The following is a 24,007-nucleotide window of genomic DNA, read 5'->3' as shown; positions in this document are numbered from 1 at the left end:
TTTGTGGGGCTTAACATCGCGAAGCAGCGCAGGGTACGCGGGACGCCGTACTGAAGGACTCTGGATAATTCGACTCCGACGTTCTTTAAGTGTGCTGCCATCGCACATTACCTGGGTCTCTAGCATTTTGGCTCTATCGTAATGCGACTGTCATGGCTAGAATCGAACCTGCGTCTTTGGGATCAGCAGCCGAGCACCGTAACCACTCAGCCACCGCGACGGCTCCCATTTGGGGTGACATGCATCAAAGGGGTGGCTAACGGGGCTGACAAAGTTCACTTCAGAGAGAGTGCGCATTGATGAGAAGGGTTTTTTCTAGTCTCTCAATGCCATCTAATCAGACATAAAATTCCTTAACAGCATATGCTGCTTATGGCAGGCTAAGGGACCTAGAAGAAAGCAATATGTCCACTAAAGTAGGCAAGAAGGGCCTCCTTTCAGTGCCCACTCCACTACCCGAAAGGGCACTCGGCTTTTAGAAAAGCATGCCCGGCCCATGTCCATTCATGATTTAAGCTGAGATTTTAATTCGCATTTTTTACCAACCCACGCGGCTCTCCCCACCTCTTAGCATTAACCCCACGATTTTTCTGTCAGTGGTTCACTACACTGTTCTCACTTTTAAGCCTTTTGTAGTGTACAACACTTTGCCTGACAGCTTTGCAGAGGCAAAGAAAATGAAAGGGTTTCTTTTTCACCATACTGCAAGGTGCTGTTCGTGACTTCTGCATGCCGGCCTAGGGTGTAACCCCCATTCATATTCTCCCAACCACTTCTCTCAAATGCTCTACACCTGTGCATGACCTGGCTCAGATGTACTACGTTATCCCTTCCAGTACCTCACTGCCTATCACTGCCTTTTCAGATTGTTGGATATTCCTTTAGCTCTCTTCACTTCTACACCAAGTGTTTACGTCCTCAGTCGTGAATTGCAATTCCTCACCGCTCAAACTATGGCAATCATTAACACAAAATCAAATTTACTAAGCTTCACAAGTCTGCGTTTCCCAAATCAACCCACTGCCAGGCAGAGAGGGTCTCCTCATCCAGCATCGTCACCTCCCATTCACTGTAGGTGCGTTCTGCAAAGTAACCAATCCTTGACTTCAGGCCACTGCTGCCAAAACTGCCCTTGTGACTAGATTCATACGCTAGGATATAAGAATTCACTTTCTGCAATCATCATCACAAAACACACCCAATAAGCCTTCACGTCACAGAAGGAGACTGGCAACGACTACACTTTAAGGATGTGGTGTTTATCCCTCATGAGTGTCGATATACGGATCAAGCAGAGAGAGGCTACTCAGTTTGTTGTCTCATCGGTGGCAGGTTTTCGCATGCCAGCTGTCTGCCAAGGCCTGGCTGGGCAGCTGCCCAATATCTCGTCAGTGTCACTCGGCAGAAAGCCTTTCACACCACTGAACACCTGGCCATCTTTAGTGCTGCTTTAGTCGGTCTAGACTGACCACAGAGGATGTCCGAGCGTGACAGAGGGGTGCAATGCTAACAGGTTCTGCCAACTATCCCACCAGTTCCCGCCTACATCGTCAGCACGCACTGGGTGTTGACAGGTGATTTCGATGATGCTCCAATCCAGAAGGGCTGATTTAGAATCATATGTTCCACTCAGCACCGGTCACTGAAACTTGCTAGAATGTATCTGCTTATGGGAAGTAAAGAAATTAAAATTGCTAGTGGTCAAGTTTTGTGCCTCTACCCCTTTAAACAACAGCAAGATCACAGCTGGTTAGGCTGAGAAGAGATGAACAGAGAAGTAATAAACAATAGATGCAGAGAAGAGATAAACAATACCACACTAAAAACTGGGTGGATTCCAAAAGGAAGTGAATGCATCAATGGTTGGCAGTCAGATGGCTAAATGAAATCAGGACATCTGTGGAGAAAGGGTGATAGCAGCTCGCAAAGCACAGGGTTAACTGCAGATCAACTGGGGCAGCATTTTCCTTCACCGATTTTAATGGCAGATCCACACGACTAGCAAAATCGACTCGAGGAGTGGGGTGCACATCGTGTGACTGAATGCCAGTGGCCAGGGAAAATGGCACCAGTGCCGTGGACTGCGCATGCGGAACAGGAGGCACAATTTTTCACAACTTTGAGTGGCAGTCTGCTGCACTTTTAAAGAGCAAAGCTCTCAAACACGGGAACACTACCACTTTCTGTTTTATTGGCATGACGGTCATTGTGAGGCCTCAAGGCCACATTTCTATTGCATCCAATGTGTTAACTGCCAGCTATGTTTACCTGAAGGGGGCGGACCGCTTCACCGGAGCAATCACTCTACCCATTGATCTAACCTGGACGGTCCCCGCAGGGAGGCGTCTGCAGCATGCAGACGTTGGTGAGTGGCGACACCACGGGGTTAACCCGAGCATCCGCAGGGACATCCCCACAGGGGGATGATGGTGAACAATGCGTCACCACGGACCCGAGCATCCGCGCTTAGCCGTGCGTGGCATCGCCGTGTCCGGGGAAAAGGGGATCCTGGTGGTTGAGCCGATGCCGAGCGTTTGGACCCTTAAGGCCCCTCGGCGGAGGCAACACACCACTTTGGCCCCAGCTTCCTGTAGACGGCACCTCCGGCTTGACCCGACCGGGGGAAATCGGCAGTCGCCTTTTCCTATCCTCCCCTCTATCTTTCACTTTCCTATCCCTTTCTTACAACTCTCCTGTCTCCTCCTCTTTTCTTTGTTTTTCCCTCTTTTTCCTGGCGGCGAGGGTTAACCGTGTGTGACCAACTACCCTGAGTTGAGTCATATTAGGTTATAGTTAAGGTGTACAGCTGGCGTGGGCAGGACTTGCTCGCAAGTTCCTGTCCCGTCCCCTTGTTGGGCTCCATGGTGGGTGGCTGGCACCATGACCGAAAAACTAGAATTTTTATGGCTCCCCCTTTTTCCAAACTAGATCGCCCTCTCAAAAGAGGGCGGAACGAAGCAGAAGAGTTTTTTCAAAAAAGAAAAGTCAGTTTTCCTAAGTACCATGTGATCCATAGTGAAGTACAAGATAAGCAAGCTAGAATCCTGTCCCCCTTCCTAGTGTCAAAGTGTTTGACAGAAGCCTTGGGCATTGGCTACAAGGTATCTAAAATGGCTAGCGGTGACTTACCGCTCGAACTGCGTGACAACGTCCAACACTCAAAACTCGTAAACATTGTATCTGTTGGGGATATTCCTGTCTCCGTGACGTCACACCGTCTCTGAACACCGTCCGAGGCGTTATATCCGAAAATGACTTTGTCCACATCACTGAAAAAGAGATGCTCGAAGGTCTGAGTGACCAAGACGTGATAGATGTTCACAGAATCAAGATCCGGAAGGATAATAAGGAAATAGACACAAAACACATGATCCTGACGTTCAACACCAGCACACTGCCCGACACAGTCGAAGTAGGTTATCTGAAAGTTAACGTAAGACCATACATTCCCAACCCTCGCCGATGTTTCAACTGCCAACGGTTCGGTCACGGCTCACAAAGTTGCCGCGGCCGGAAAACGTGCGCGAAATGCGCCTCGAAGGATCATTCTGATCAATGTGACGCAGCCCCGCACTGCGCAAACTGTGAAGGTGACCATGCAGCATACTCCAGGGCGTGTCCGTCCTGGAAAAAAGAAAAGGAGATAATCACCATAAAGACAAAGGAAAACATTTCATTTAAAGAAGCGAGAAGGCGTTTTGCACTCACCAACTCATTCTCCTTCACAACAAAACAAAACTTCGCCGATGTGGTGCGTGGGCGCGGCGCACCACACCAGGCTTCGGCACCTGTCCCGGTCACACGTAGTGAGCCTGGGGCGGGGCCATCCGCGCCGTCTGGTGGAGTAGCTCACGCTACTCTGCCAACTCCAAGTCAGGCTGCGCAGACCCCCGGGTCGGCGGGCCTCAAGACCTCTTCCCACAGGTCGAGGTCAAACTCTAACGTGAACGTGCCTTCTGCACGGTCATCCAGCGCCTCCGCAGAGGCGATGGACACGACCCCGGGCAGCCCCGCGCCGTCCACGTCGGACGGTCGGCGGAGCTCTCTGGATCGATCAAAAAAAGACAGGCCCCGAGTCACGGGGCCATCAAAAACTTGATCTAGTTTTTCACCCGATACAAACACAAAAATAAGATGGCTTTCATAATACAATGGAATTGTAGAGGACTTTTACACAATTACAGTGACATAAAATACATACTAGGAGCACATGCTCCTGTCGCCTTATGTCTACAAGAAACAAATTTAGGTCCCCAAAAAAATAACTTTCTAAAGAATTACACTGTTTTCCGCCGCGATCGGGAACAGGCGAGCCGACTATTCGGAGGCGTAGCCATCATAGTTAAAAACGGCGTCCCGGCTCGAGAGCTTAAACTAAAAACAAGACTTGAAGCTGTCGCAGCCACTCTGGTTGCCCATAAAACCATCACAGTGTGCTCACTATATATCGATCCGCACTTTAATTTAACACTACATGACTTAGAGGATCTTTTAGAGCAGCTACCAGAGCCATACCTGGTAGTTGGAGATTTTAATGCACATTCACATTTTTGGGGAAGTGAAAAAACTGACGCTAGAGGCCATCTCGTAGAGGATTTTATTTTATGCAATGACGTCTGTTTACTCAACTCTAATAAGCCTACATACTGCTCCCCAACCTCGGGGAAAATGAGTGTTTTAGATTTGTCTTTTAGTTCACCGTCTGTTTTTAACGATTTTAACTGGAGTGTTTTAGACAATCCATATGGAAGTGATCATCTCCCTGTCGTAATAAGTCTTTCATCCTGGCTAACAGTTATTCCCACAAAACCACGGTGTTGGAAGCTAAATTTAGCTGACTGGCAACTTTTTACAGCACAAGCTACATTAGAGAAAATAGTTTTAGAAAATGTTGACATCAATGAGATAAATGAAAAATTCACGAATTGTATCTCAGCTGCCGCACATTTAGCTATTCCTCAATCCTCTGGAATAGTAAAACAAAATCACAAATACTGGCACACAAAAGAATGTAAAGATGCAAAAAAGAAACAAAACAAATCCTGGGGCATTTTTCGGAGATATCCAACGCATGATCATCTCATAAACTTTAAAAAGCAAGAGCAAAAGCACGATACATCAGACGCAACGCAGAAAGGGCATCATGGCAACAGTACACATCCTCGATAAACAGCTCATTAACATCCAAAAAAATGTGGGAGCAGGTGCGGAAATTCACTGAAAATTTTACTCCTTTCACATTTCCAATGCTAACAACACCCGGTACTCAAACAACATTAGAAGAGCAGGCCAACATATTGGGTGCGCATTTTGCTACAGTATCAAGCTCAGCCAACTACACACACTCCTTTCAAAAGCACAAAACAATAGTAGAAAAACAAAAACTTCCCTTCAGAACATGCATACATGAAGACTACAATCAGCTTATTACAATGCAGGAACTAAACACAGTACTAACATCCGGTAAAAAGACAGCACCAGGCCCAGACAATATACATTATGCCATGCTTGCTCACCTCTCTGAGACTGCCATAGAGGCTCTCCTAAAATTTTTCAATAAAATATGGATGAGTGGAGAAATCCCCCAAGCATGGAGAGAAGCAATCATAGTACCTTTTCTAAAACCTGGCAAACCACCAACTAGTCCCACCAGTTACAGGCCAATAGCACTCACTAGCTGTATAGCAAAATCATTCGAAAGCATTCTAAACATCAGACTAACCTTCACACTTCAGTCCCGGCAACTTTTAGATATACACCAATGCGGGTTTAAAAAGGCATGTTCCACAACTGATCACCTTGTTCGCTTTGAGAACACAGTCCGGGAAGCGTTCATCCACAAGCAACACTGTATCGGGGTCTTCTTCGACCTGGAGAAGGCTTACGATACCACGTGGAGGTTCGGTATCCTCCGTGACCTAGCGGACCTAGGTATCCGCGGCAGGATGCTGAGCTGTTTGAACGACTTCCTAACCAACCGCACGTTCCGAGCCGCCTAGGCGCAACCTTCTCCAACACTTTTATACAAGAAACTGGCGTACCCCAGGGGTGCATCCTCAGCACGACCTTATTCATCATCAAAATGAACTCCGTAGGAAAAGTAATCCCAAAATCCATAATGTACTCAGTTTACGTAGATGACCTCCAAATAGCATGCACGTCTTCCAGCATACCTACCTGTGAGCGACAGATACAAATAACACTAAATAAACTGGCCACCTGGGCAGATAGAAACGGATTTAGATTTTCTCCTCAGAAAACAGTAGCGGTTCTGTTCTCTTTGAGACGAGGCCTACAGGCCGACCCCACACTATATCTAAACCAGACCCGATTACCTGTCAAACAAGAGCATAAATTTCTAGGGGTAACTTTCGATAAAAAGCTCAGTTTCTTGCCACATATAAACAGCCTAAAGAAAAAAGTTTCCCAGGCCCTCAATGTACTGAAACTACTGTCAAGAAAACGCTGGGGGTCTGATAGGGCATGCCTGTTACATATATACCGTTCTCTGGTTCGCTCTAAGTTAGACTATGGGTCCATCGTATATGGCTCAGCAAGACCATCCTACATAAAACGACTGGATCCTATCCACAATATTGGTTTAAGGTTGTCTTCAGGTGCTTACAGAACTTCACCAATAGCAAGTCTGTATGTGGAAACGAATGAACCTTCCTTAGAAGATCGAAGAACTGCACTAACTTGTACATACATCCTCAAAATCCTTTCACAGCCCAAACATCTCTGTTACCCAATTGTCACGAAATGCCCATCCCGAATGCTCTTCAACAACAAGCCCCATGCAATTAAGCCGTTGCTCTTGCGCTTCGAAGAAAAATGTCAAACCCTGAACATACTAAATGAAATCAAAAATATTGCCCCAAGACACGAAGCGCTACCACCGTGGTACACTCTCCCCACAGTGTGTGACGTCACACTAACACGCTTCAGTAAAACCTGTACGCCACACGACCATATAATACAAGAATATCTAGCACTACAAGAAAAATACAGAAATTACACTGCATTTTATACTGACGGGTCAAAAACTCATGCTCATGTAGGAAGTGCAGTAATAAAAGGAAAAAATGAAAATGCAGTACGACTGCCCTCATGTGCTACAGTTTTCACCGCGGAGTGTTATGCTATTAGTGTTGCGGTACAGAAAATAACAAATGAAAACATCAAAAAGAGCATCATTTATACAGATTCACTGAGCATCCTTACAGCATTAAACTCCAAAAATGCCACAGAGCCACTGATTGGAAGCATCATACACAATATAGTAAAGGTCACAACACGAAAACATGTTATAAAATTCTGCTGGGTTCCTAGTCACGTTGGCATTAGGGATAATGAGAGAGCCGACACGTGTGCTGCACAAGCCAGAGCCATGGAGGTGAAACATGTGGGTTTGCCTCCGAGGGATTATATGAAGTTAGTGCATAGCAAACTAAGAGCCAAATGGCAAGCTTCTTGGGAAAATGAAAGAAACAACAAGCTGCATACTGTAAAGCCTATTTTGAAAGAATGGAGATCATGCCGTCATAAAGAACGTTTTATCGAAGTAATTTTATGTCGTTTACGCATAGGCCACACACACATCACCCATAACTTCTTATTAACAAAAAAAGACAAACCTGAGTGTGAAATGTGTGGTGAGGAGCTCACAGTGAATCACATTTTAATCTCTTGTTCGCATCTCGAAGAACTTCGAAAGAAAATTTTTACGGTATTTTACAATGAACACATTCCGTTTCATCCCGCATTACTTTTAGGCGAGCAAACACTCGTCAAGTTTTCACTTGTTTGTAAGTTTCTAAAGAAAGCCAATGTTTTAAATTTAATATAATGTAACTTCTATACACTTAACATAACATCATGTAACCTTGTGTTTGGCGCATGATAGCCATAGTTGCTTATGTGCCAAAAAACCCCATATAACTAACTAACCTGGACGGCAAGCTTATGGTAGGGCGAGAGTAAAGTCATCAATAACTAGAAGTGAGAGCTGTGTTGCTCCAATGTTTTAGGACCCCTAAAACATTGGACAGACCCAGTTTCCTCTTCATGCTACAATACTCAGTGACATTTTGGTCTATGCACCAGAAATAAGATTAAAGCAGCGGGGTAGAACACAATGTTTTTAGAGAAATAAACAAATATTTTGGCCCTTGGTGTATTGGGGTTTAACGTCCCAAAGCGACTGAGGCTATGAGAGACGGCATAGAGGGCATATATGCATGAGAGCAAATACATATGTCCAGGGCAACTGTTGTCAGTGGCCGCAACAGTGTGATGAATGACAAGAGCAGAAATTGTCTACTGCTTCAGAAACTAAAATAAGGTATTAATATAGAAACAAAAAAGCAATGAGATGGTCCATGACAAAAGAAATTAACAGATTGTGTGTGATGCACCCATATACATTCTTTGAGTACATTTACATGACTGCCATAACCACATTGAAAGATGAGCTGGCTGGAATACCAATATTTTTATGCATGATGAAAAGAAGAGAACGATTCGGATGCAGCGTGCACAGGATTCAGCTAATTACTATTAGGGTGCCCTGCACCAGCATCGAAGGTATTCTTGAATTGAACGTAGAGAACAGTCTGCTTCGCATAAATGAGAGGAGAGAACGGAAAAGGCCTGCATTCATCAGCAAAAAGCCCCATATCTCGCGTCACAGCTTAGCATGGCACGAAAATTGGTAGTGCATTTAACAAAGGTGCCCACAAACAAAAAGTGTGAACAATTTGTCTGTGGCAATGCAAGTAGGGGCAAGGGACAAAAATACCGAATAACACTGGTGAGTGTGAATCAGGATGGTGTGTGGGTAGGGTCCCGTGCCTGGGAATAGTTCCCAGGGCGGAGAATCGCCGGCAGCACAGCTGATGGCAGTTAGACAACAATAGATAAGAGAAAGTGAAAATTAATAACAAACCGTCACCAATGGCGAACGACTTGAAAGCGGGCCGTACAATCGAGGCATACAGCAAAAAAAGCTTAAAATCCCAAATAAGTGTGCAGTTGCATGCCCATCAATACTCAGTTCTCTGAAGGACTGGTAGCATCGACGCCTACTGTCTGAAATTTTGTTCTACTGGGGCAACACAGATAAAAAGTTTACAAATCACTAGGCAAGTAATATGCACCAGCCTTTCACATGTGATCATTGTTCACGAAAAAAATTTTATTACGAATAATTAGGTGCAAGCACTAGTCTGATGAGTACCAACACGGAGCAAAATCGACCGTTGTCTGTTCGCCGCTGGCCTAGCGCGAGTGCTTCGTCGTGCAGCACTGCCGCTCATCGTCACCTTCCAGATAACACAAATCCATCCGATGGGTTCCAGCCGCGAGCAAAATCGACTGTTCTCAGTTCCCTTGTCTGTTCGCAGCTGGTCTAGCGAGAGCGCTCTGTACCGCTGCACAGCTCGCTCATCGTTGTCTCGTACGTAGTACAAATCCATGCCATTTGAATATAGTAGACACCGTCTGTAGATTTTCGCAGCCCTAGCAAGCGACCGCATAATTCTGTTGTGATATCTGGTGGCATTTTTATTTGCCAAGGAACCTGAGTACTAAAGACAGGCAGAGACTATGGAAAAACACTTGTCCCGCAGGCTATACACCCGAATTCTTTTCTGCCAACGCATTATGGCCGAGGCGCAGATTGCTTTCACTGCCATTCCTCTATAGCCGCATACTAATAACGCGTGTGAATAGTGATCAGGAGTGGCGAAGCGTAGACGGCACTCGCCGGTCATGCGGCTTATCCAGGCTTCACGAAACCGTGCAGTATTCTTTGTTGCCTCTCCAGATGACAAGATGTCGTAGCGCTGCCTCTCTTCACGGCTTTGCCCGTTCAAACTCACCGATGTTGACAGGGCGTAATTCTCGTCGTTGGCTTCCAAAACACACTTCTGTTCTTCATACATGTCCGCCGCACGAGCACTCAAACAATGCCACGAAATGCGAAATAATGTAAATAGTGATGCGTCAATTGAACTGTCATGGCGCTTTTAAGTTTATGTTATTATTAACTGCGAATACAAAAGCGTTTTAGATACTTTTGCTGGCCTGTCGTTTGTAGAAACTGTGATCCCATCACCCACACTTAGGGTGCCGCGAATGTCCTAGCAGATGACGACGCAGATGGCGCTGTTGACGGAAGGCAATTTCGTTTGATGCCAGCTAAAAGAATTGCGACAAATAAGGCGAAGAAATGCGCCGTATCTCAAGCTGGTGCATATCGCTGATATGTTGGATGCGAGCAGTAGGACGGAAAGCAGCTGCGATGCCATAATTTGCGCGACACTGGCATGCTCGATGGAGATCTACATGAAACCAGTTGTGACCCGTACCAGCGGATTACTTTGATATCAACTGCGCTACGAAACTACCTTTATATTTGCGTCACATTTTAGCCCATATGCAGCAGCAGCTCGCACTCGCCGCATCCTGTTCTATTGTACTTTCGCGAGCAAGAGCCCACACGGGAACCGATAGAAGCAGCTGTGTTTTTGAGTTCAAATTGTTCCGGGAAAAACGAGCAGCTTACCTTAGCGCGTACTCGAACTGAAGTTCTCAGCCAGTACGCCACGAACGGTGACGATGGCGTCGAGGACGAGTTTTAACGTGGCTGCAGCACAGCCGGTATCCCAAGCATATGTGGGATAAAAGTTCACCTGTACTGCAAACGTGCGCTGAGTTGTAGGCCCGCCGCTAAGTGCTCGATTTGCCAGCCTTGTGAGTGCAAGTCGCAAGCTGCTGAGCCAATCTGTTAGACAGCCGAGCTTTCAGCAATGGTGCTGCCCGCGAGCACGCCTGGCGACGAACTTCGCTCTCTCCCTGGCTGCCCTATTCGTCGCTAAGCCTAGCAGGTTTCACTTCGATGCGGGAGCTGGGAGCTCTTCGAAACTGGCTAGCTATGAGGTGCTACTCTTTTCACTGTACGTTTTACTGTGAACTATGACTCTTAATAAAGTAAAAATAGTAGTAGTAGTAGTAGTAGTAGAAGACCTTTCTTCGACCATAATTTACAGGCCGAGCATGTCGACCGCCTGGGCGACCAAAAGTCGCTGTTCTTCCTCCCCTTCAGCGCCAAGTCAGTTGAGCCAGGTGGTGATAGATGGAGAAGGTGGGGAGTAGGAACCCGACTGCCGAGCAGCCGGGCAATAGAAGAGGCAATGGGCCAGATCCTCATAGATACAGGGGCAGTTGGCACAGGAAGAGTGCGATCGATAGCGATAGAGAAAGAGGCGGGATGGGGCAATGACTGCATTCATTTGGATGTGCCGAAGAAGGCGAGCCTCCGCTACCGTCAGTGATGGATGAGAGGGAGGGTAAAGGCGTTTGTCGAGGCGGAGCTCGAGGTAGACCTCTTTTATAGTGCGGCGAAGGGGGAGTCTTCCACCGTCCTCCGGGGCTTGGGCCAGGGGATCAACGGCGCCCGGAAAAGTGTGTCGCGGGCAAGCTGATGGGCAAGCTCATTGTCGTCAATCCCTAAATGTCCGGGGACCCAACGGAGGAAAACGATGGAAGGCTGAAGTGCGAAAACCACTCGTTCGACCTCCTGTTGAAGAGAAGGGGTTAGGGTGCGTTTCTGTATGTAGTGTAAGCAGCTTGTGAGTCTGTATAGACTGTGTACTCTTGAAGAGAGGGAAGGAGGGCAAATGCATGGAAGGCATGCGCAATGGCGAGGACCTGGAGCACAATGCGTCCGGAGGGCGCAGATACGGCCCGCTGGTGTGGGTTCCAGGGGCGGGGAGGTGGGGATGGCACAGGGCATAGCCGCAGGAACCTCGAGCAGCCACGAAGGAGGCATCCGTGTAGGCCGCATGACGACAGCCGGCGTCCAGGACGGGGGACATGTTGGTCGGGAGGGGGAGAACACGAAGATTGGGAGCCGGGGTGGGAATAGGAGAGGTGAATGGAGATCTCAGCTTTACTAAATGTGAATAAAGAGATTAGAATGGGCGAGATAACCGCTTGAGCCAATAACCACTGACCCTGACGGGTAAGGGAAAGCTGGGCAAGCTGTGAGTCACGATGGAGAGTAAGAAGAGAACGGAGAGGATGGAAGAGGCCTGTTGCAAAGAGCTTAGCGGTAAAGTTAGTGATAGGGAGGTTGAGAGCTGCCTTGTAGAGGCCCACAAGGGCAGTCTCGAGAGCGTTAAGTTGAGTCTGAATGAAGGAAGCGTAGGATGCAAAGTACAAGATCTTTTTCAGGGCCAGCGCTGGTCAACTTGGTACGCATGAGCCTCGTGGAGACCTGAGCGTCGAGTGACCACGCGCCGCAGGAGGTGAGTTCCCGAGTGGCAGGTTGTGACAGCGCGGTGGAGGGCTTGCACATTCTTGGCCGTATGCTAAGGGAAGCCAATAACTTTGCAGTGCGTGAGGACAGGAATGGGAGAGCCAGAAAGATGGAGAGAGACGAAGTGGTTGTGTGAGCGCTGGTAGGAGGAATGGTTGAGAAGGAGCTGGGATTTCTCAGGAGCAGGAGAAAGGCGAGCGGTGGTGAGAAAGGAGTCGATGAAATCTAGGCCACGTTGCAGGGTGTCTTGTACGTGACCGGGAGAGCCAGACGTACACCAGAGAGTTATGTCATCGGCGTATAATGTATGACGGAGGCCGGGAATTTCAGCCAGCTGTGAGGTGAGAGGGGCCATAGCGAGATTTAAAAGGGTAGGAGAGAGAACAGCACCTTTAGGAGTGCCACGGGTGAGGTGGTATGGGTCAGACAGATGGGTGTCTACTCGAAAGCGAGCCACACATTTAGAGAAGAATGAATGGATATGCGGGAGCCTCAGCCCAAGGAGGCGAGTTGAGAAAGGATGTAGTCGTGGTAAACAACGTCGAAGGCCTTTAGAACATCGACGGTCACGAGTGCGTGAACTTGAGTAGGAGTAGGTGACAGGAAGGTGTGCTTGAGAATCAGAAACATGTCCTGTGCACAGACGTGGCGTCGGAAGCCGATGAGAGAATGGGGGAAGAATGCCTTCGAGTCAAGAAAATTAGAGAAGCGAGTCAGAGCCTCTCGCTCAAGGGTCTTACCAACACACAACATCAGGGAGATTGGGCGGAGGTGAGGGAGGTTTGCCCGGCTTTGGAGTCATAGAAATGAGGGACGAGGTCCAGGAGCTCGGCAGGCAGCCGCTGTCCCAAGCGTCATTGTGGGTTTGAAGAAGGATTTCTTTGGCGCAGTCAGGAATGTTACGAAGTGTGGTGTATGTATTGGCTTCCTCACCGGATGCCGAGCGTGTAGCATTAGCAGACAGAGCCGATTCGAGCTCCCAGAGAGTAAAGGGGGGGTCCAGATCGGAGTTGGGTTCCGCGCGAGTACACCGGATAGCTGGGTGTCAGAGGGGGCGGCAGAGAGGCGAGCTGATCAAAAACATCGGAATGAGTCTTCGGAGTGAGGGCTTTAGCTAGAGTGGGAGCAAGGGCAGGCTTAGTCCCAAGGAGGGATTTAAAGAGAAACCATGTGCATCGCGAGTGCAATGCAGAGTCAAGGCCATCACAAAGAGTTCTCGAAATAGAGTGCTCGAGGGATGCGCAATGGGCAACGATCTCGTCCCGGACACATTCGATCCGGGAGGAAAGTTGGGCATTGTGGGGTTGGGAGTGAAAGGAGCGTTGAAGACGTTTACGGCGACGCCATAAACGGAGAAGGTAAGGATCTGGGATTGGGTGACGAGAGCGAACGCGACGGCTACTGGACGTGAGCGCTGCAGAGATGCGCGACGTCAAGTTGTCGTAGGATTGAAAGGAGTCGGAGGCGAGATTAGTGCCAAAGGTGCGCCAGTCAGTGTGAATAACCGGGTGACATCGAGGGATGTGGGAAAGAGTGGTGGTAATATGGATGAGAAATTGGTCACTGAGAAGAGTTGCGGCTGTCACCTGCAAGTGAAAGGAAAGTGACAGTGAAAAAGTGAGGTCAGGTGTCTGGGGTGCTGTGAGGCAGTGCCCGCTCAAGTGGGGGAGCCAGGAGTATTAAGAAGGGTGAGGTGGCGTTCCTGGGCCAGACAATGGAGGAAGCGGCCTGGTGTTATGGTTTGGGGGTAGCCCCAGAGTGGGTGACGGGCATTAAAGTCACCACCAAAAAGGAGATGGGAGGTAGAAGGACGAGAGTGGAGGAACTTGCCCAGAGCAGAGAATAAAGAAGTGACAGGGGGGTTGTAGAAAGACAAAAGTGGAAGTGAGATGCTTGAAGGAGGTCGGTAATAGACCGCACCAACTAAATATTTAAGGAGGGTGGATGGGATGTCAAGCGGCTCGACGAGCAGATCGCTGTATGCATAAATAGACGCAAGTGGTGTGGCCGTAGTGGCATGGTAGGCGCGGTAGCCTGGGACACTATGGGCTGTACGAGTCTCCTGGAGAAGGAGAAAATGGGGCAGGGAGGGGACGATGAGAAGACACTGGTGGAGGGGGGTCTTATTATGGCAAGATTTGGACAGTTCCATTGCACAATGTCGAGGTCCTCGCCAAACGCCATTATGCTAATGCAGAGGTAGATGCTCGTGAGGGGACGCGTTCCTTCTTTTAGGCCGGGTTGACTCATGCCCGGAGTGGAGCATAGAAGTGAAGGATTCCGATTGCTTGGATTGTGCTTGCGAGGGTGGTGAGAATCTGGAGAACCGAAGTCTCTAGCTGAACCAAGCGAGTGTGGTGCGCCTGTGTGGTTGTTTCGACAAGATCAGCCAAAGGAGCGACCAGGGTGGTGGAGGAGGGAGTGGTGAACTTGGCAATGTGCTCATTTACCTTGGTAAGCTGGAAGGTAAGAGAGGAGGTGGTTGCCTGGAGAATTTGAGTCAAGGCATGGATCTGCTGTTTTAGATCGTGGGAAATGCGCTGCTGCTCTCGCTGCTGGCGTTCCAGCATTGCGAGCCAGAGGTCGAATGAGCGGCTCTCGTCAGTCAAGGATGAAGAGGGTGGTGTAGTGGAACAGAGGGACGCTGGCACCGAGAATCCTTGAACTTTGGCGGCATAGGAGCCTGGTGGTGACAAGACCGGAGCTCATGGAGGTTCATGATTAGAGGAGGAGACATTATTAGAGGACGTGGGGGTGGTAGGTTGAGTGGCCCGGCGCAAAGCTACCCTTCAGAGGTATGCAGCTGTGGCACACTCGCTTTGTTTAACGAGGAGGAAGGGGCAAGTGGGGTCGAGGGAGGGGTTGGTGTTTACCTGGCAATGAGCGCACCAGGGCTGGCTACCTACATTAGCGGAAAGGTCGGCGGGTAGAGGAGCAGCACAGCGACGGCACTTGGCCGGAACACTGTGCTGGGGGCATTGGTGGGCGCGGTGTCCTAGAGTGAGACAACGGGTGCAGGTGGGAGGCTTGAGCTTATGAGGACGGCACCGGAAGGCAACGCGTTTAAAATATACAAAGTGGGGGATGAAGGTAGCAGCAAAAGTTATGAGCGCCGATTGAGTGGTGCCCATGATGCGAGCAGCTAGCGTATCTGCTTTGAAAGATTCGAGGTCATGCATGAGGTCATCAGGGGTGTAGTGGCCACCGACGTTATGGATGACACTGAGGCATGAGATGGGAGGATGGGGGGGCATATGTTGTGACGCTGATAGGCTTACCGTGAAGCTGAAGATGCGTGATAGAAAGTAGTAGGTGGGCAATGAGTAGAATGAGTTTTTAAAAACACAAGGCTTTGGGCTGACTTAGCCTGAAGTGTGATGTCTGCACTGGTCTTCGAGGAGCGTGGTGCAGCGGAGATGACTGCGGCGAGCACGTCGCAGAGAGGCAGCTTTTGAGTGAGGGTACCACGGGGAAGTTGGATGCCCACTGTGATGAGCTTGGGGCGGGATTGGGTGGCAGAAGCAGGCTTACGGCTGGCACCGATGGTGCTCCAGCCGATTTCCGGGGATGGAGTGTCGCCTACCGGGGATGCTGTAAGATCGATGTCTGAGTCGTCAGCTTGAGAAGCAGTCTGCGACGCGGATGCCGGGCTGCAGGTAAGCGGGAAATGTGGCTGGAGTAGGTGCGGCGACGCCGGCGGCTGCGACGCGTCTATGGGCACGAAGCTCTTGGTGTCCCTTAGAGCGTGGGGTTGGCTAGCAGGGGGACACTGCGGCGACGACGAGCGCTGCCGCTTGCGCCGCGGCCGTCGATCCGCGGCAGTGATTGAAGCCTGTAGCCCTCCGACGCTGTCGGTGAGCACACTAGCCAGTGTTTTCCATAAACAGTATTCTAAGAATTGTGAGCAGACGATATTACGGCCGTCTTCTAACTACTCCGGAGTAGAGCGCGATTCAGAGCAGGGACAGAAGTAGCTGGTCGTCCTCATTTGTCATCCTTCATTCCTATTTCAAACCACCCTCTAGTGTTCAATGGACTAAAAACTTGCCAAAGCTTCCGTTCTGCTAACTACTTCGGGTTCTTTTGTCTTCATTCCTTTTCGCTCACTTGCACACGTCGGGAGTCAAGCAACAACAGCTTTCTGGTTATGCAGAAACACGATGAGAGAGATAGCGTATTGAAACAAGATTGTACTCGAAGCTATCACCTGAAAATTAGCGCAAATGAAGGGGCGTACAAATTTATTACATGCATTTCCAGGGAAACCGATGTGCAGAAATCAGTGCACAACGTCGGGCCCATTGTTGCGGTTTCCTTCAGAAACTTCTAGCTTTGGACCGTTCGGACAACGGTAAAACAGAATACTCTACAATCGACTGAGATGGAACACGTCATGAAGCGAGGTCGGCCTAGAAAATTGTCTCGAGAGGGAACTACAGACCAGAGTCCGTGGGAGACTGAGCAATGATTGTCGATGTGTCCAGGCGAGGTGGAAGCCTCAATCAGATCGCTGCCGCACTTCGCATCAACCCAGACCATTCGGTAGATTGCACACTGATAGAAATGTTGCATCGATACGTGACGGCGGCCTGATTTGAGAGGCTCCCGAAAATTCACAATTTCCACCAGTGAGGTCACTTTTTACCGCATTCCCTATTGGCACGGCTACACTGAAACATGGGAAGGCAAAGCCAGTTGAATGAAACCGACTTGATTTGAAGCGTTACCGCCGAAATTATGCCCACTATCTGCAGGACCACGGAAACACTCTAGCCCGCTACTACATGGAGGAAACGAACTGCAGTGTGCGGTATTCGCGAAGCTTCGAGAGAGCCCGGCGCGGCGTGCCAGCTGTGCGCCCCCTGCTAAGCACGAAAAGCGAAAATGCGAATATCTTGGTTTGCGTGTCGTCATGCTGATTGCTTCAATCCGGCGGAGCGGAAAAAGTTCACTGGGCCGTATTCGACATCCTTGCTGAAGCTCCGAAAAAATTCGCGAGAAAAACCCTGCTGCACATCAAGAGCACGCCAGCGCACAGCCGTGTCATAGAGCAGCCGTCGTTGCAAAAACGTCTCCGACGGCACTTGCGTCTCCTGACGTACTCCGAATGCGAAAGCATTGTGTACTCCTGTTTGCGCTAGTCCATTGGCCGTTTGTGCGGTTGTGTAGCTTAGTACGCGTTGGTCATGAAACCGCGCAACCTCTTGCGGAGCTGGCGCGACGCTGCTCCGGACTTACCCGAGCTTACGAGTAACTCGCGTGAGCTCGGGTAAGTGCCCGCACTTTCTGTCCAAACTTTCTGTCAACACTATCTGTTCACACTTTCCGTTAACGCCACACGTGCGCACACGCGCGATGAACTGTACAGACGGTGAAGCTAGTTTTCAGAACGGCCCATCTAAGGAATATACAGGTGGTACCCCTAGTAGCACAGTATGTTACTGCAATGTTGCAACAACATTGCCAATGTTGTACTATGTTGTGCTAACATTCTTCAACATTAGATAATGTTGCTGCAATGTTACTAAGCAACATGCTGATAACGTTGCCCTAAAGTGGTCTTTTTACATTGCAGCAATATTGTCAAATGATGAATAAATGTTGAATCACATACGATGACATTGATATAACATTCATGCTATAGGTTAATTCTCTGCCCTCTCGGGCTATTTCTGAAGCCCAAATAGAAAAGCCGGTACCAGATCACTTCTACTCACCATGACAGTATTAATTTATTTATTTATTAATTTTTACTTCGAGGGCAAGTTTGTTTGCATGTGCAAATGGTGAGCAGTCCAAGTGTACTTGCACTCTGTGACACTAATGTAGAAAGATATATTTCTATCTAAAATATTTTAATGAGCTGGAAGTACTTTGTTTTTCAATTAAACATGCAGAAAAAATTAAAACTGCCGAAGAAATTTAGTTCTGGTTTCACTGACGCCCCGCAGTCTAATGGCCATGGAGATCACTATCACAAATCCAAATCCAAACCGCGGCCGCGCCGAGAGCCAATCCTGCGATGCGCGCTCATCGGAGAACCTGCGTTGCGTGTCAGCGGCAGTCGTGGCAAGATATTCACGTTTTTTGTTCTTCTAGTACAGTTTTTCTTGCGGTCGCCGTGCCCGCGCTGCTGTGTTTCGTTGTGGTTTCACTGGAATTCAGCTGAAACAACAAAGGCTTGCCCAGAGGATGACCTCAATGGTGAGTGATTTCTAGACTTCCATTGTTGTGCTGTGAGTTGTGTTGGTTCTTCGTGATAGTTTGATAAAGTGTTACATTCGTTGTATCATGAAGAGAATGAAGTGTTCGGTAAGCGAAGTGTCCATTCAGCAACGACGCCGAAGAACAGCAGAGGTTGTTCACGACGAACTAGAAAACTGTTTTTCTGTTGTTAGGCTTGATAATGGTCATGGCAGCAGATTGTACGCAACATGAGCGGAACAGTATCAAGATGCCTTTTGATCGCATAATATTATTTTATCCTCTTTATCAGCGCCAGGCGAGGACGCAGTTGAAAGCCGCAGTTCACTTGTCGGATTTTAGCACCGCTAGCAGCATCTCTGACATAGAAAGGGCAACATAGGAGTTGTCGCGGATTTCTGACAATAAGGAGTTGGTGGTTTATGAAGATAGGATGACACTTGAGTCTGGTGCCGCTACTCAATGTCTAGAGCACGACTTGCGCGAGTGGGCAATTAATAGCCTGCTTCTCACCTGCATTCCCTGCTTAAAGTGCTGAAGCCATACCATCCAGAGTTACCCACGGATGCTAGAAAATTACTAAAGACGCAGAGGCATACTGATCCAGCAGTGATGACCGATGGTCATTACCACTACTTTGGAATGTTTCGTTCTCTGGAAGAACATGTGCATGTTCCTTAACGTCTGCACTTTGTGCGAGGGCATTACACCAGTTCTCATGCATTCTACTGGAAGATAGTATAAATCCAGCGGCATTTTAAGCAAGGAACCAGAATTTGTTCTTTCACTCGAAACTGACGCTGCTGCATTATACTAGTCTTTGCCCTCTCATTCCCAATCAGATGTATACCCTTATAACCAACATTTATGGGACTGTGCAGCGATTTGCGCCAAAGGTAAGAAAAGTGAAATATTCATTGGTGTTCAATCATCCTTCATCATCGTCAGCCAGACTATACCCACTGCAGGGCAACAGCCTCTCCCATATTCCCCAAATTAGTCCTTTCCTGTGCTAGCTGCATCCACTTGACCCCTGCACCCATCATCAGTTTGTGATCTAGCTTATGTAGCCCAGGAAGAATCGGCCGTTAGCAACTTTGCCTTTCAAATTGTGCACAGCAGTGAGACTGAAAAAGACTATAGGCTGGGCCTGCCCTCTTCGCTTGGTTTACTTTGTTGGCCACCCGCCATGGCACAATTGAGGGAAGACAAAGGGAGTGATGTGCAACCACCTCCAGCCGGCTACGCCTTCATCTACAAACGCCCTTGTGGTTTTAAGCAATTGAATGGTCGTCCCCATGGATGACATCAGTATGTCCGCTTGTAAGGCAAGATTCAAGCGAGACAGCAGCACTGGCAATCGCTGTGAGGTGCGGGAATGGGAATTTTTGTTTATAAATTATTTGCTTGCTTTGGAGGAATTTTAGGTGGCATGAATAGTCGATCTCCTTTATGTAATGAATGCATTTTTTAGCCACTTTCAGAACAATTTGTTGCTCAGGCTGTTAAAATATGCTCGCGGTGCCAGGGAAGGGCATTTTTTTTTTCACTATTTTGGTTTGAGCCAAGTGACTGGACATAAGTTCTTTAAACAGAGCTGTCCAATGTCTGTGTTCCTTGAGGAGTGTAGAAGATTTGTTATTAGACGTGTATGCTTATATTAAGAAATTTTTTGTTCTTTTTTTTGCAGGGATGCAGCTTCGCTTGTGACATCATGAATTAGAAGAGACCATCATCGTGAGCAGCTGGAGGCTACCAGAAGACAAGCATATTTTAGACGTGCTAAATTGTTCAGGCAAATGTTGACAGTACTTTAAATTTGTAGTTTTCCAGTGCAACGGTGCATGACCAAAGAAGGGAAGAAGGATACTTGAAGAAAACAACGCAGCAACAGGGACAAGAGAGAAGATGAGACAGGTGCTGACTAGCAAGTGAAGGTTTATTGAAAAGGAACGCATAAAACATACTCTCTTCACAACCAAGAGTGCGCATAAACTGCGCGAATAACACTGATAACCTGTCAACTTCAGTCATGGTGGTCAGGATACAATAGTTCACAATCATGAACAAGGACGGACAGTCGTTCATGACTGTGAACTGTTGAATCTTGACCACCATGACTGAAGTTGATAGCTTATCGGTGTTGTTTGCGCAGCTCATGTGCGCTCTTGGTTGTAAAGTGAGTATATTTTATGCGTTCCTTTTCAATAAACCTTCAGTTGCTGGTCAGGACCTGTCCCATCTTCTCTCTTGTGCTTGTTGCTGCGCTGTTTTCTTCAAGTATGTACCAACTTGCCGTTTTACTGAAGTTGGGAAGAAGGATAAAACACAGCGCTCACTGACAACTGGTTATTTAACGGCACAGACACTGCTTAAATGCCCTCAGACCAGCCTTTATCATAAAAACTATGAAAGAAACTTCATATCTGCATTATATGATACAATTGAAGTATTGCTCGCACATTGTGAACCAGCTTTTTTAATATGATGCGTCTCTGTCGCTTCACATGTGGTTTGTGGTCTGCTTCTGCTAAGGATCTTCGCACTTGAAAATCTCTGTACAATCACTGCAGTGCTTGACAAGTTTGGAACCTGTCTTCATTCTTTAGATCTCTTGCATGCAGATTGCATTTATGGGCCTCTAGCATTTTGCCTCCATCGAAATGCAACCACCGCGGCCAGGATAGAACCCGTGTCTTAACAGGCCAGCAGCGAGCACCATAACCACTGAACCACCGCGGCGGCTCATGTATCTGTGTGTGTGTGTTCCGTAGGGTTGGAAAACTATGCACTTAAATCAGTGATGTTAAACAGCCCAACAACTAACTCTGCTGTTCATAATACCTCTGCTCCTTGTTTCTGAATGGCCAACTAGGTTGAACTGCTACTTTGTTTATTTGTTGCAATTTTGTGCACAAAATGAATGTGTTATATTTGGGAAATACAAAGTCCAGGTGGTGCATGTTTTCAAGGTGTGCTATTGTTGTGTAAATAGTTTACTCAAGTGTTTTGTATTTATAACATGCCAGTTGAGAGGTGTGTGCACGTTTTCATGCTATGGTAATGTGCCTAGTAACTGTTTAAAACATTAGCTCTGGTTCTTGTTCCCGAGTAGCTCACATGTTTTTTTAGATTTGTTGCAAAATTCTTTATGAAGTAAATAAATAAATCATATCCGTGAAAATGTAAGCCCTCGTGTTGCATTTTTCAAGCTGTATTGTTGAGTGTATTATAAGTCTGCTTCCTTTTTCGAAATTATATTTCTGTCTATTTAAATAAATCAGTCTAATTGTCGGAATAACCATGTCATGGAATCTTGTTGCATCTAAACGATAGGAGCACTGGTAGAGAGCTAATGAATGTAACATTTAAGGATTTATTTAGAGCAAGCGGTCTGGAAAGTATGGAAATACAATGTGTTGTGCAGTGCAGTCTTGTATTTGTATTCTATAGCAAGCACCGCATTACTGTGTAGCAAGGAGTAATGCTCAATTGCTCATTCTTGTAACCTTAAGCTGCTGTAACCATTCTGGTATGATGATGCCATTGTACACAGTTTAGTCTTTCAAGAGATCACTTTATGGAGCAGCAGCCATTATTGGTCGCTGAAATATTTCAGTAATTTAGAATGCTGTCTAAATGTTTCTGAAACATTATGACAGCATTGCAGCAATATTGTAGTAACATTGTCGTGGGAATGTTGCATGTGTGCGAATAAAAAGTTGTATCAACATTAAGAAAATGTTGTAGCAATGTTGCATTAATATTGTCTCCAGAAGTTGCTTTAACATTGACTGAAAGTTGGTGTAACATTGGAGCAATATTGTCTCAACGTTGTCTTATGTATGTTGCGTTAACGTGGCAAAAAGAGGACGCTAGCCACGTTAAGGCAATGTTAGAAGGTAACGTTGTGGCCACACTGAGGCAACAAAGCGTGCTACTAGGGGTACATGAAAGAAAGTCGATCTTTTGCACCTGAATTAGAAAAAAACAGCTACTCGGTGTAATAGGTACAGTTCGTGCCCACTCCACCCAGGAGCTTTTGTGCGTCTGGCGAAGTATTTTAATAGAGCGTCCCTGCGATCCTCAGTCGCTTTGAGGTTCCCATAAACAAAACCGACACTTAATAAACCTGAAGGAAAGCTAAACGTTTTGATTGAGGTTAATATTTCCGTCCTAGCATTATATATGGCATCGACATTGCGCATTAACCGAAAAGAAAAGCAGAGTGAAGGCGGTGCGATTGAGATTTTTCAACTATATTGCTCTGCTATCGCTTTCAGCCGTATTGCATGGCAATATCAGTAGCAGAATAGAACGAGTACTGTTCACTATTAAATGCGTAACCTTTTAGAGGACGCGCATCCGCAGGAAGCACCTTTTTTTTCTGTCAATCGCATCTGCCCTTCCTCTGCTTTCGTTGCCTGTGTGCCATGGCCCCGAAGATTCAGGCACGACATATTTAAATGGCGGCCGTAATGTAGATGAAGCAGCGTCTCGTGAACGGGCTTCCGGTACTGACAACACGGTGGCACAGAGGACGGCATGCCACGACAATAAAATACCTACGCGTTTGCTGTGGTAATTTCCATGTATATTTGAAAATTTAAAGAGCGCATGATGATGGGTCAACATAGCTTGGTGTTAGCTGGCATAATTTTCAGACACGGTTCAGTTTGCGCGCGACCCCGAGAATGGAAAGAACATCGCGTCGAGTGGTCATAGGCACAACCATGTTTTGCCCTGAATACGTTCGTAGCCTATACAGGCCGTCCACAGTTCCTATGCCCACGGAACGATACGCAGAAAAAATGTGCGCTACGGATTTTGTAGTTTCGCCGCTGCCCGAATCTCTGTTATGTCTATCATGGCGCATTTTCACTTGCAGGTTGTAGAAGGGGCACTCGAGGCTTAACGTCGCATCCTTCCCGACTCGCCTCCCATTGAAGCCCTTCCCAGGCTGCCGGCCGGAGAACCAGACGCCGTCGAAAGCTGGGCCCATGAGCGCCGAAAATAAACTGCTTTAAAGACAAAAAAACGGAATTGATCACACCAGTTGTACTGGTCCCCGACAAATAAAGGTTTTCGAGTGCAGCCTATCACACGCATGTACACTGTTGCATTCATGGCTGGGTTATTCACCTACATGAATTGCTTACAAGAAATCCGACTGGTGAGCAAGGTGGCCAGGAGAACGAACTTCTCGCTGAAAACTATTCGATCAAGTAAGTTTTTCTGCCATTTTGCTGGCGAATGAGATAAAAAAAGTATATCTTTCTAGTCCAGTTCTTCTCAACTCCAGAGGAGGCAAGTAATTTTACCGAAATATTCATCACAACACTTAGGGTACCGTGCCGAAAGTTTTTCATATTTGGTTGTGGTAATATTAGAGACGTGATATGATCTGTTTTATAGGGCCTGCATCGCAATGCAAGGGCTTCCAAAGAACTAAGTCATGTGACCAGAAAATGGTGGCCTTGC

The 24,007-nt window shown here is 47.5% G+C and overlaps 1 long non-coding RNA gene across 3 annotated transcripts in view; it reads left to right on the top strand.

Moving 5' to 3' along the window:
* Window positions 1–23,625, top strand: part of LOC149338152 (uncharacterized) — a 62,860-nt gene extending 39,235 nt beyond the window's left edge. For 2 of the 3 annotated variants that reach the window (XR_016283390.1, XR_016283389.1), the window contains 2 exons: window positions 12,238–12,311; window positions 23,415–23,625. This is a non-coding gene — a long non-coding RNA (uncharacterized LOC149338152). The remainder of the gene's footprint in view (window positions 1–12,237; window positions 12,312–23,414) is intronic. The other variant, XR_016283388.1, reaches the window with a different exon arrangement.
* The last annotated feature ends 382 nt before the right edge of the window (window positions 23,626–24,007 follow it).

The sequence above is a fragment of the Amblyomma mixtum genome, chromosome 6, assembly GCF_055824585.1.
Source record: "Amblyomma mixtum isolate Tamu chromosome 6, ASM5582458v1, whole genome shotgun sequence".
NCBI classification, from domain to species: domain Eukaryota; kingdom Metazoa; phylum Arthropoda; class Arachnida; order Ixodida; family Ixodidae; genus Amblyomma; species Amblyomma mixtum.
The sequence above is the reverse complement of the archived record's forward strand: the minus strand, read 5'-3'. Positions and strand labels throughout refer to the sequence as shown.